Consider the following 13,794-nt stretch of genomic DNA (forward strand, 5'->3'; position numbering starts at 1 on the left):
CGTCTGGTTTGATAGAAGTGGATATTATAACTTTGTAAGAATAAGTAACTATTCTTTTTAGCAATGATTAACATTCATAAATATAAACACAAGGGTAAGATAACATTTTTAATATTCTAAATTGTCGGTCTACATGAATTACACTTGTGGGCACTATGATCTGACAGTCCACTTTTACTTCTTACAAGGAAGTATAGTAATCGCGAGAAATTTCGGTATTCAGATTTCAACGGAAATATCCATTTTGACTATCCCTGAATCCATTTTCACTAGTTTCGGTGTGACGTCTGTAAGTACGTACGTATCTTGCTAGTTGTGCACCTCCGCTATTGATTGCAATCGACTGGACCAAAAGTGTCCAAAATCAAAAAAATTGGATTTTGGACTTTTTCGTAACTGCAGTAATAATTGAGAGCATTTCAACGATATATTATAAGTGTTATTTATTTTCATCAGTTCAAGAGTTATAGCCAAATTAAATTTTAATTAATGAAATATTTGGATCTTAGGAGAATGTACATCGGTTCGAATCAGAGTTCATCTCCTTTTTTTAACTTTTTTTTTGTTTTAATTTAACTATATTGATTTATTAATAATTATTAACCTCTGATTGTAAAAAATATATGTATTAAAGGAAAGGGATTTAATAGGTGTATAAGAAAGTCATGTGGTGTCCACATCAGATTTTTATACTTTGAATACTGGATTCTGACTTCTTGAGGAAGCCCCAAGAGATGAATAGTTCAAACGAGAATATACGTAAGCATTAATACTAATGATGATTACTTCGTAGAATTTTGCAAAGACGTCAATTTGATCATCCCAAGAGAACTTGTCATCTAATAATACAACTGAAAATCTTCCTTTACGAATGACAAAAATAATATCGTTATCATTAACGGGAATTCTGTTCATGCGTTTAGCATTGTTACGTACACTAAGAAGCTCATTCCATATTTAAAGATAGATGATCAAAATCATCGCCAAAATCCGTGGCGGAGTGGTAGTGTCTCGGCCTTTCATCCGAAGGTCCCGGTTTCGAATACCGGTCAGGCATGGCATTTTTCATAAGCTACAAAATTTAATTTCCGTATACCACGCACAAGACGATAGTAGCTTATGTGGCGATATAATTAAGGAAAAAATCCACCAAGCATGAATTTTTGAACTACTAACGTAGAGTTTTCAAGATTTTTTAAATAATTACTTTTTGATACAGATGCAGCTGTATCATTTACGAAGAGGAAGAAATGAATGGTCCAAAATATATATAAGATATAGGAAAAATCTCTTAACTTCATCTTTCCCTGCTTATAATTGGTAATAGATTCTTGGAGAGAATAATTCATGTAGACCAAACATGGGAATTTTGACTTAACAGTAATGATTCCATTACTGTTACATGTCAAAATTCCAATCCAATGTCTAAAAGTGCTTCCGGTAAGCGTGAAGTGCGAAAACGGCAGGTGCAACAAGTTCCCACCTACTCACGACAAGGATTTCATTCATGGATTCGAGTCTAGTGCAAGATTGATTATATTGAAAAATAATGTAAATAAACACATTGTAAGATAATAATTATTATATTCTCTGCTAAGAACACTATGATCTCTATGAAGAGTACTCTTTACCTTTCTTAGCAAAGAATATTTACTTTTCTAATAAAATAATGAAGCTAAGAAAGATTAAAAAAACCAACATAAATATACATATTTTCAATACAATTAAATATTTCCACAAAAATAATAAATTAAAAACATACTAATTAAAATTAAAATATTTTCTGGTTTCACTCTGTAATAATACTTCAAATTGCAGATTAATTCACGTTCTTAGAAAACAAAGACTATAATTTTCCAGAGAGACGAAATTAAGAAAACAGATTGATTATATTTTGGTATTTCATAAATCAAAAAATCGGGTACATTCTTCTCTACATCAGATTTCTTATAAAATCATACTTTTTGTCATTTTTTTTATAGACAGACAAGAGACATAATTTATCACAGCGGGCGCTATACTCGTATACGAGGTTCGTTCAATAATTAAAGATACAAATAGCTGTAAAGAAAACACAGTTAGTAAGATAGTTGATATATTTAGAACAGTAAGTTGGTAACCCTGTGATGACTTTTGGTCAATGTTTCAGTAACAATGTTTTGTTCATAACCTCAAAATCTCATTTCATGATGGCGAATCTTCTTAAGCTTGCGAATTAGTTAGGCAGCGGGGGAATGATTGGTGCTTAGCTTTCCGAAGGTCAAAAACCGGTTAAAATTTATTCTGTATGGCCAAATAAGGACAAAGTTTTATAAACCACAAAAAGTTTTAGAAGTGGATAGAAAATCTTTAATTTAGCGACTGACGAGCTAAATTAAAGTGCTAGCGATCCAGCACCGTTATGGACGTCCAATTGAAATTTCAAATACAGCCCTTGAAACTTGAATGGATTCTTTCGTCCAAGAAGACTGTCGTATTACAGTTGATATTTTAGGAAAATTACAAGTAAATATCGGTACAATTCAAAATATCACCAACATGTTCAAATACCGTAAAATAATCGCAACATGGGTTCTGAGAGAGTTAACCCATCGGATTGGTGTAAAGATGAACGTGTCTTCGCAAATCAGCTGATTTCGAAGTCGAGAGATGAGACATATACATTTACCATTATGAAGTGGAAGCACAAAATTCCGAACCCGACCACCAGAAGCAAAAATCAATCTTTTGGGATGCAAAAGGCCTGCTTTTTGTCAATTTTCTAGAAGATCAGCGAACAATAAACGGCGCACACTACTGAAGTGCCTCACAAAGCTCGGGTAACTCGAGAAATCATTGACAAATCGTATCGGGAAGTATTACAACCTCATGCCCCCATATAGTCCTGACTTGACCCATCGGATTGCCACTTGTTTGGTCCACTCAAAGAGTGGCCACGTGATAAGAAATTTAATGGTAACGAAAAAAACGTGCTAAATTGGCTTCATCATCAAAACAAAGATTTCTTTGCAGTAGGCATAAATAAATTGATTTTGAGATGGGATAAGTGTATTAATCTTGCTGGAGATTGTGTTGAAAAGTTAAAAACAGTTTCACACTGATTAAATAAACCATTTTAGCTGCAGAGCAATTTGTGTCTTTAATTAGTAAATGACCTTCGTACTTAGTATATACAAAATGAAAGTTTTGTTCGTTCTAAGACGTGTTTAATTACCATCTTATTTTTACACAAAACTGTAGTAAAAACATATTTAAAATTCTTGTTCATTAAAATGCAGCTTATTTTTTTCTTTTTGTACAAGGTTGTAAATGACAAAAGTTTTTTTTTTTGAAACCTGCAGAATAAACGGAATTTTACTAGATATAGGGTACAAATTTGTAAGGGTAACAATTTGTACAATTGAAATATTTTAGCTATGTATTTTTTTTTTGCAATACACATTTACCAGTGGGCCAAATACCATTGACGAAAAATGTATTTCACATTTACTTGCTCATGATGTACGTCTTCCATAAAAGTTAAATCCTTAAGGAATGATCAGAGTTCATACAACTTTTGACAAAATGTTTTTACCTCAGTTTACATTTTCCCCAAAAACCCATTAAGCTATAAAAGTTAGTAACAAATAGAATTTTCAGCAATTTTACAGAAACCTTTCTGACTTAAAACTGGGGTTTCTTCCCAAATTTTTCAGGTAAAACTTTGTGATTTATTTGTTTTGGAAGTATTCTGGTAAAAGATTTCAAGAAACCACAAGTAAAGCAAATAAAATTGTAAACAATTTTCTAAAGAAAGCAAGTTTTTAACAGAGGATTCTACCTAATGAGGGAGGAACACTGAGAACAACTTATTTATTAAGGAAAAAACTGGATATAATTTATCAAATTTCTCACGTCTTGACCTCCTAAACACTAGTCTATTATATTAATACTAAGCCATGAATCTACGAAAAACTATTCATTGTCGAAGTATATTGTTTTCACTTTAATTTTTAAATTAACAGACATAAAATTTTTGTTCAGTCATTACACAACACAGTTTTAACATACAATTAAAAACCTGATTTACCATTAAAAATTAAGTTTTAAATTAATGACAGCATTTACAAGAATTATTGTATATTTAATTTATTTATTTTAATTTAAAACATCTCACTAAATGAAAATGCTCAAGGATTCTAATAACATGTAAGTGGAATTTATTTATTATTAATTTTAATTATTTATTATTGAAAATCAAAGAGTTTAATGGTTCCAAAAAAAATTTTCAAAATTTACTTTGTAAATAAGACACTACAAATTTAAAAACTCCATTTCACAAATAAAAATAAAACAGCGAAACTATTAGATGTTTTCTTCTTTGTTCTTACATTTACTTGTCAGGTTTGATGCACTTGGATATTCCTTTAAATTCTAGATAAATCTTTTAGCTTTTTAAAAACATACATTTTTAAATGTCTTTGATTACTGAATAAATTCATTTTACTTGTAAATGAAAGAAAAAATTAATATATTAATCAACTTAAGAACAAAAATTGAATGATTAATGTAATTAAAAAAAACTATTAACCCATTTAAACAATATGTACTGCACCAGTGTAAATTTTTAACCAATTTTATAAAACATCACTTAAATTTTTAAATAATAAATTAAATAACATTATATTAAAAAATTGTATGTAAAGTAATAAAATTCATGACAATACACAAGTCAGTAAATAAAGAATATATGGAATCAAAACAAATGAAATATTGGGAAGTGGTCAAAATCTCTGAACGAGCCAACTGGCAATGAATAATTTACAGAACTATATGTATAGTCAGTTGCCAGAACAGCTTACGCTTTGCTTACAGCATCAAGGGAGATGAGTATCAAGAGAAGAAACGTAGAGAGCTATTGTTAGCACATTAAGGAGGGCACTTATCATCAAAAACTAACCATCAAATCCTATTCAACAGAATACAACAACATGCGATTATAAAAAAAAACAAAAGTAGCAACACCACGGGCTGTATCAAATTAAAAACTATTATAAACTGTAAGTACAATATGCTAAATTTGTACAGACACTGAAAATAAAACGAGCTCTAAACTTGACAAATGAATTAACAAACACATATACAAAAACAAAACGCAATAACAATACAAACAAGCTGTCAAATCTTATATTTAATTCCACACATAAAACAAATATGGACAATTAAAAACAAAAAAATTACTTTACTAAAAATTTGTAAGATAGAAAAAAATTTAAAATAATTAACTGATTGCAATATAACATCAAAAGATTCTTTTTCCAATTAAATTCATTTAATGTTTTAAAAATTAATAATAAAGACAGTAAATAGAATACAATTGAAAAATAAACAAATTTAAGATGTATATATTTTAAAAAATAATTCCAGTTTAAATATATTATTATTTTTAAAATTTAAAAAGATTTCAGAAAACTGAACTATAAGATGACAGTGGACATAACCTATAATAACAAATTTATTACTTGCTCCCTCATCAAAATAACATTCATTACCTGAAAGTGCTGTAAGAAAAAACATTACAAAAACTTTGAAGTTATCATAATTCATAAGAGTAGAATTAAGGAAACCTTTTCTTATAAATCAAACTTAATATTCTAAATGAAATTAAACTAGAAACTAATTTTAATCAGTCGTTTTAAAATTACAATAATTTTTCAGCACAATATTAATTACTATAATAATAATAATATATAAATGCCATACAAAATGGAAACCATCATTACATTTATATATATTTTATCAAACTAGAATACCTTTTGAATTTTAAAATAACACTTGTTAAAAGATTTGAAGACTTGATGTCAAATAAGTGAAACAATAAATGTACAAGAAAGAGAAAACAATTTTGATTATTCAAACTTTTTTTGAGGTGACACGTATGTGTAAAACAAGATGAAACAATTTTTTTAAAATCTTAACAAATTGTGTACAATATGAGCTCATGAGGCACAGACTACAATGAACATTATTTTATTAAAAACACATACAGTGTGTATAATTTTTCCTTCTTTTAAATGTAAGTAAGAGGCAAGAAAGATGGTAAATTTTCCTAACTATCTTGTATAACACTTGTCAAAAATTCTAAAAATCATACGTCAGTGAAATTCACTGGTTTAGATACTTACTCAGTTATATTGTTTTTAAAATGAAAAACTACTAATAGTAACCCTGGCCAAACACCATGAACAACAAAATGTTCTGTAAACATTTAATAATTATTTGGTATTGTTTGTTTGTGAGTGTGAGTGAGTGAGTTTGTGTGTGTGTTATACACAACATTGAAAATTAAAAGATTTAAAAATTCATATTTATAAGAAAATAACATTTTTAATCTAACAATAATTATGCATTTAATAAGTGACTACACCTGGTACCAGATAATCTTGAAGCAAGTGTAAACAATGGTGACAAATGTTAGGTCTGAAGAAATTTATCTAATCTCCATATCAACAACTTCATACTTGACACCTATTACATTTAATGTTTTGACTAAAGGTAGCCTCTATCATAAAATATTATAACTTAAGTGATCATGATAATTACTAATGTATATGCATATCATAAATTAAAGGAAAACAAGCTAAAATAAGTAATTTAATGAAAAAAATAACAAATTCTTAAGCCCTTTTTAATAGTATGTACCAGATTACCAAGTTTATTACTATTAAAATGTTTTCTTTTGTTTAGGAAAAAAACAAGCCCAGCATATAATTGAAGATCCAATCATTTAACTGGTAATTAATATTTTCCAGATTAATTCTGAAATACAAAATTCTAAACCAAAATATACTTTTAATTTAATTTAATTAATTAAATAGTAAATTGTTTGTATTCAAAATTACGCGGCTAATTTTAAAACAGCAGTTAATTTTAATTTAACTCTTGATTTTTCTTAACTTTCTTTTTTACTCTTTTGATCTTTCTAACTCTATAAACATTATTTATTCAAAAATGAAACAAAATCATTAAAAATAAAAATACAATTGAAAACAGTATAAATGATAAAATAATGAGACTTTCAAAAATAATTTAAAGTTACCATTAAATTATATAAAAAAATATTTTTGCATTACAACAAATCTGTAGAAAAAACCTTTAGGTTAAATCAAGCTATATACTTAATTGAATAATCTAATTCTAGTCAATAGGAGTTAGTTAAGATCACTTAACTTACATCAAACTAAACTGAAGTAGAGTAAATTACATTTAACAGCCAATAATATGTTATTTTTGAAAGAAAAGACTTAATTCTAAATGTGGTGTTAAATTAATTTTTTAATATGAACATAATATGCAATATGGACATATTGCATCATATACATCTAGCAATCTCAGGGCTTCCACAATTTATTACATAAATTTATTTATGTAATCTTGATTATAGAGGTAATATTGATCTGTGTGTAATCTTACTCTCTCTATGAATCATGAGACCTTGACGATGGTGAGAGAGCTTGCTTGAGTGCTCAGTGATACAGAGTAGCTGGATCGAAGGTTCAACCATATCGAATAGATTAAGAGCCAGACTAAGGAATGATTCCTGAAAGAGCAGCAACTCTTTCAGTAGTTGTTAAGGACATAGGTCAGGAGGACTTAAACAGCCATATCAACATCACTTAATCTTCTGAGTTCTGCACAGCTAAAAGCGATGGAAAACTATAACTGTATTTTTTTCCAAGAGAATGTAGCTCTCTGCATTTTCATATAACAAAGATAGAGGCGCCTTACTTGGTAAAATATTCCGGTGGTAAACTAGTTCCCTGTTCGGATCTCCGGGTGGGGACTACTAAGGAAGGAGTTACCAGAAAATTAAAAAGTAACATTCTACAAGTTGGTGTGGAATGTTAGAAGTCTATAATAGGTTGGTAAGTTAGAAAATTTAAAGAGGGAAATGGATAGGTTAAATGTTGATGTAGTAGGAATTAGTGAGGTTCGGTGGGAAGAGGAAAACTACTATTGGTCAGGTGATTTTAGAATAATTAACTCAGCGTCAAATAAAGGGCAGGCAGGAGTAGGTTTTGTAATGAACAAGAAGACAAGGAAGAGAGCAGAGCATTTCAAAATGTATAGAGATAGAATCATTGTAATAGGATAAAATCAAAACCTAAGCTGATGACTGTTAACGTCTATATGCCTACAATTGCCCATAATGATGATGAGGTACAGTGTGTATACGAACAAAATTGACAAAGCAGTTAAACACAAAAAAAGGGATGAAAATTTAATAATAGATGAAGATTGGTATGCAAGCATTGGAAAAGGCAAGGAAGTTAATATTGTGGGTGAATACAGGCTAGGAAAAAAGAATGAAAGAAGGAACCGACTTATTCAGTTTTGCACGAAGTATAATTTAGTAATTGCCAACACCCAGTTTAAAAGTCATAACAGAAGAATATACACATGGAAAAAGCCAGGTGATACTGAAAGGTATCAGAGATATTATATCTTGTGGTTAAACAAAGATATAAAAATCAACTTGTCGACTGCAAAGCTTATTCAGGAGCAGACATTGATAGCAACAATAATTTAGTGATAATGAAATGTAGATTGGGGTTTAAAAATATGAAGAAAAGGTATCAGATGAATCGATGGAATTTAGCGAAGCTTGAGGAAGAAGAGGTAAAGAAAAATTTTCAGAAGGACATTGCAAGAGGTCTGAGTAAAAAAGGGAAGGTAGAAAATATAGAAGAATGGGAACTGGTAGAAAACCTTGGGTATTGGAGGATATATTGCAGCTGATGGATGAATATAGAAATTATAAGAATGCTAGTGATGTAGAAGGTAAAAGGAACTATTGCCAATTAAGAAATACTAAACAGGAAGCGCAAATTAGCAAAAGAAGAGTGGATTAAAGAAAAGTTTTCCGAAGTGGAAAGAGAAATGATCATTGGTAAAATAAACAAAGCAAACAGGAAAGTTAAGGAGAATTTTGTGGCACATAAATTAAAATCTTACAATGTGTTAAACAAGTAAGATACATCGATTTATAATACAAAAGAAAAGGCTGATGGGTGGGTGGAATATATTGAAGAGTTATATGGAGGAAATGAATCAGAAACTGGTGTTATAGAGAAAGAACAGGAAGTCAAAGAGGATGAAAAGGGAGAACAATACTAAGATCTGAATTTAAGAGAGCATTAAAAGATTTGAATGGCAGAAAGGCTCCAGGGATAGACGGAATACCTGCAGAATTGCTGTGCAGTGCAGGTAAGGAAGCGATAGATTATACAAATATTATACTTCTTTGCTAGTTGGGTTTCAATAAACCACACATCTCAGAAATGGTCGACCTGAGACTGTACAAAACTACACTTCATTTACACTCATATATATCATCCTCTGAAGTAATCATGATGACGTTTCAGGAGGCAAAATAGAAAAAGAAAAGATAAATTACACTAACTGGTGTGTAATATTTATGAAAAAGTTCAGTCAGACTTCAAAAAGAGTGTTATTGTCATATCAAAGAAAGCAGGAGCGGATAAATGAGAAGAATGCAGAACAATTAACTTAACTACTCATGTATCAAGAATCTCAACCACAATTCTGTACAGAAGAATTGAGAGGAGAGTGGAAGAAGTGTTAGGAGAAGACCAATTTGGTTTCAGGAAAAGTATAGGGACAAGGGAAGCAATTTTAGCATCAGATTAATAGTAAAAGGAAGATTAAAGAAAAAGAAATCAACATACCTGGCATTTATAGACTTAGAAAAGGTATTTGATAATGTGGACTGGAATAAAATGTTCAGCATTTAAAAAAAAAATTAGGGTTCAAGTACAGAGATAGAAGAACAATTGCTAACATTTACAGGAACCAAACTGCAACAGTAATAATCAAAGAACACAAGAAAGAAGCTGTAATAAAAAAGGGAGTCCAACAAGGATGTTCCCTATCCATGTTACTTTTTAATCCTACATAGAAGTAGCTGTTAATGATGTTAAAGAACAGTTTAGATCCAGAGTAACAGTGCAAGGTGAAAAGATAAAGATAGTACAATTTGCTGATGATATAGTAATTCTAGCTGAGTAAAAAAGATTTTGAAGAAACAATAAATGGCATGGATGAAGTCATATGCATGAACTACCGCATGAAAATAAACAAAACAAAAGTAATGAAATATTGTAGAAATAATATAGATGAACAACTGAATATAAAATAGAAAAAGATATGGTTACAGAGGTAGAAGAATTTTATTATTTGGGAAGTAGAATTACTAAACATGGACGACGCAGGAACGATATAAAATGCCGAATAGCACAAGCGAAATGAGCCTTCAGTAAGAAATATAATTTGTTTACATCAAAAATTAATTTAAACATCAGAAAAACATTTTTGAAAGTATGTGTATGAAGTATAGCTTTATATGGAAGTGAAATCTGGAAGATCGAAGAACCTGGGAAGAAAAGATTAGAAGCTTTTGAAATGTGATGCTGTAGGAGAATGTTAAAAATCAGATGGGTGGATAAAGTGACAAATAAAGAGGTGTTGTGGCAAATTGATGAATAAAGAAGCACTTGGAAAAATATAGTTAAAAGAAGAGACAGACTTACAGGGCACATATTAAGGCACTCTGGAATAGTCGCTTTAATGTTGGAGGGACATGTAGATGGAAAAAATTGTGCAGGCAGGCAACGTTTGGAATATGTAAAACAAATTGTTAGGGATGTAGGATGTAGGGATATACTGAAATTAAACAACTGGCACTAGATAGGGAATCCTGGAGAGCTGCATCAAACCAGTCAAATGACTGAAGACAAAAAAAAATGTAATCTTGATTACAGAGGCAGTAAAATTTGTATTGGCTCTATTTTTTACACTGATGTCCTAATATTAAAAAAATTCATGAACTTTCTTTAATATAACAATAGGAATTTATGATAACATAAATAACAATGATTATGTAGATTGTAGAAAATTTTAATTTTATTTGTATCAGTTTCGGGCTTATCCTTTTCTCCAACAAAGGTCTTACATTTTTTAATAATATATGATTTAATATTCTAATCTTCAACAAGATACAAGATCTTATCACAAACAAACTTTACTCTTCTCCAATTCACCTTAAAATTACTTTATTTTGAATCCTACCAACCAATCTAGTTTTGAAAAACACATTCTTTGTCTTTATAATATATATATTTTATGATTAATTCACCATATAAACTTAGAAGCTTGTGCATGGAAATATGAAATGGAAATTTTTGTAGCTATGAAAAATGCCATGCTTAACTAGGCTTCAACTAGGCTTAACTAGGATGCTTCAGACATCCGGATGAAAGGCCAAGGCACTACCATCACTCTGCCACGGAGATCTGGTTAGTTTCCTATTGGCTATATTTTATTACCATAAAATGCTGTGCCATCATACAAATATATTTTTTGACATTTAATATTAGCAGCGTGACATCTCTACTGATTTGTCCAGTCTATATTCTCAGTTTATTAGTAAATCAATATTGAGATTTTATCATTTCTCTTACAAAATCTATAATTACAAGCAGACTTTATGTTCTATTTTTTTAATATTTAACTAATCATATAGGCAAAACTGGATTATCTGGACTTAATGTAAATCAGTAAATGGCAAGATTTCTATCATAAATTACTTTTCAACATTTCAGTTATTGTTATCAATCTACATGTCTGCTCTACATTAAACTGGTTATAATACAAGATGTTTATAGATAAATAATGTATCATTTTCAGAAAATGCATTATCCAATCTCTGAAAAAATATTACACCATGCCGAAACATTTGTTTTTAAAAATTAAACTGGGCACACAGAATTCATAAAGAAGTTAATTTTATAAGTCAGTCATTTCTTTATCATTCTTACAATTAAGAGTTGGAACCTTCTAACCATTTCTTAGGCACTTTTCAGTCCCTTGCTATTACTTTTCCCTACTGCAAGGTAGGGAAAATCCTTCTTATCCATTATTCTATCAATATGGTCTTTTGTGCCTTATTTTATCACTATTAATTTCCTATTTTCATTCATCTCATGACCTGGCTTAACCAATCCAATACCTTTTTATAAACCACCTGCATCACAGTTTCCTGTCTTTAATTTAGTTATCTAATTGTTGTGGTATTTCTAATCTCTCTTGTTAAGTTCTTTGCACCACCCTTTTGAGGTACCTCATTTCAGCAGTTGTTAACCTTAATCCATTCTTACTAAAATTTCTACAGTAACTTTATGCTATCAGATATATAAAACAGATATGGCATAAAAACAGATATGAAGATTACTCTTATTTATCTGAATATTAATCTGAGTATTTCTTCTAAAATTGAATCTATAATTGTTACTTCTAAGTCCTTTTTTGTTTCAACAAAAAGAATCGTATTATTTACATAAAATGAATCCTAACGTATCAATTTTTTCCAATTCAATTTCAATTTTTAGATGTTAATAACATCTAAAAAATATTTTTACTGCTTCTTCTATTAAGAAACTAAAATATCAATGGATTCTGTAACTCTGTCTACATTGAACATTGAATTTTCTTTTTCTTTATTTCCTATGATTTATTATTTTATTTACAGTTTATTAATTCTTTAAATAACTTCTAAGTGTTTAGAATTAAACACAGTTACAGTTAGGCTTCTAATTACCATTAATCAATTAATTACCATTAATTTCTAAAGGCAGTTAATTCTCTTTTAATACATAAACACAACTATTATACTTCAAAAATAACTTCAAGATTGATGAGACCTTTTTTTTAAAGATAATGTAATGATTTGTTTTTAACTCTTATTAAAATAAAAACAACTTAATTACAGTACTATCAATGAACCCTTTAGACATCCAATATATTATTGCAAAAACAAAATATAACTATAACCATCTACTTCTACTTTGAATCGGAATGATTATATCATTATCAAAATCCTTCAAGGCTCAGCCTTGAATCCAACCTTGAGTCTTGTGATATACATGATAATACAAATTATCAGAAAGGATGCACCATGGCAGAAAACATTTACAGGTGACATTCTTGCAGAAACAAAGAAGAAATATAAATACCACATGAGAAGTGGAGAGAAGGGCTGGAAAATGGAGGAAGATTGATAAGCAGGGCAATGACAAAATTCAAAAATAGATCATTTAATCAACTGGACAGAATAATTATAGTCAATAAATCAAATATCAAAGATCAATTTTACAACATGATGTTGACGTGAGTATGAAGATTAAGATTCAAAAAGTGTAAATAACTGTAAGAACATTTAAAGTATATTATGTAATAATAGAAAGCTACCAAAGTGATTAAAGAATAAAATTTATATGGTAATGATGTAAGCAGATATTAGTACTTATACAAATAAACTATTTCCAAAGTTTCTGACTAACAGATGGAAAAATAAATTTGATATCTGGAAATGAAAATAATAATTTTAAATCAGAAAAAGACTAAATAATCAACTTTTAAGAAGGCAACACACAAAAAAAAGAAACCTCAAGGAGAGTCAAAGAAACAAAGATTTTAAATATCACACTTCAAAACTTACACAATAGTATCTGATGGAAATTACTAACTAAATACATCTGTTTTATTGATTTTATTTTGTTTATTAAAGTACAACCTACTATTTTGACAACAACTCAAAAAATAAAATTTGGCTATTTTAAAAATCATAAAATAAAATTATGAAGGACTACTAATGTATATCTATAATAATTGAATTGTTTATATTTTTTCAACCCAACCTATATTGTCTGTAAAGATCAACAAATGGCATATTCTATA

At 29.2% G+C, this 13,794-nt stretch overlaps 1 protein-coding gene and 1 long non-coding RNA gene across 4 annotated transcripts in view; one reads left to right on the forward strand and one right to left on the reverse strand.

Annotated features, from left to right (window-relative positions):
* LOC142319837 (nucleolar pre-ribosomal-associated protein 1) overlaps positions 1-13,794 on the reverse strand; it is a 246,924-nt gene that overhangs the window by 61,473 nt on the left and 171,657 nt on the right. The window lies entirely within an intron of this gene.
* Positions 4,833-13,794, forward strand: part of LOC142319871 (uncharacterized) — a 34,901-nt gene continuing 25,939 nt past the window's right edge. Inside the window, exons 1-2 of the long non-coding RNA XR_012755282.1 lie at positions 4,833-5,039; positions 6,727-6,773. This is a non-coding gene — a long non-coding RNA (uncharacterized LOC142319871). The remainder of the gene's footprint in view (positions 5,040-6,726; positions 6,774-13,794) is intronic.

Source organism: Lycorma delicatula, chromosome 1, assembly GCF_047948215.1.
Source record: "Lycorma delicatula isolate Av1 chromosome 1, ASM4794821v1, whole genome shotgun sequence".
Lineage (NCBI taxonomy): Eukaryota > Metazoa > Arthropoda > Insecta > Hemiptera > Fulgoridae > Lycorma > Lycorma delicatula.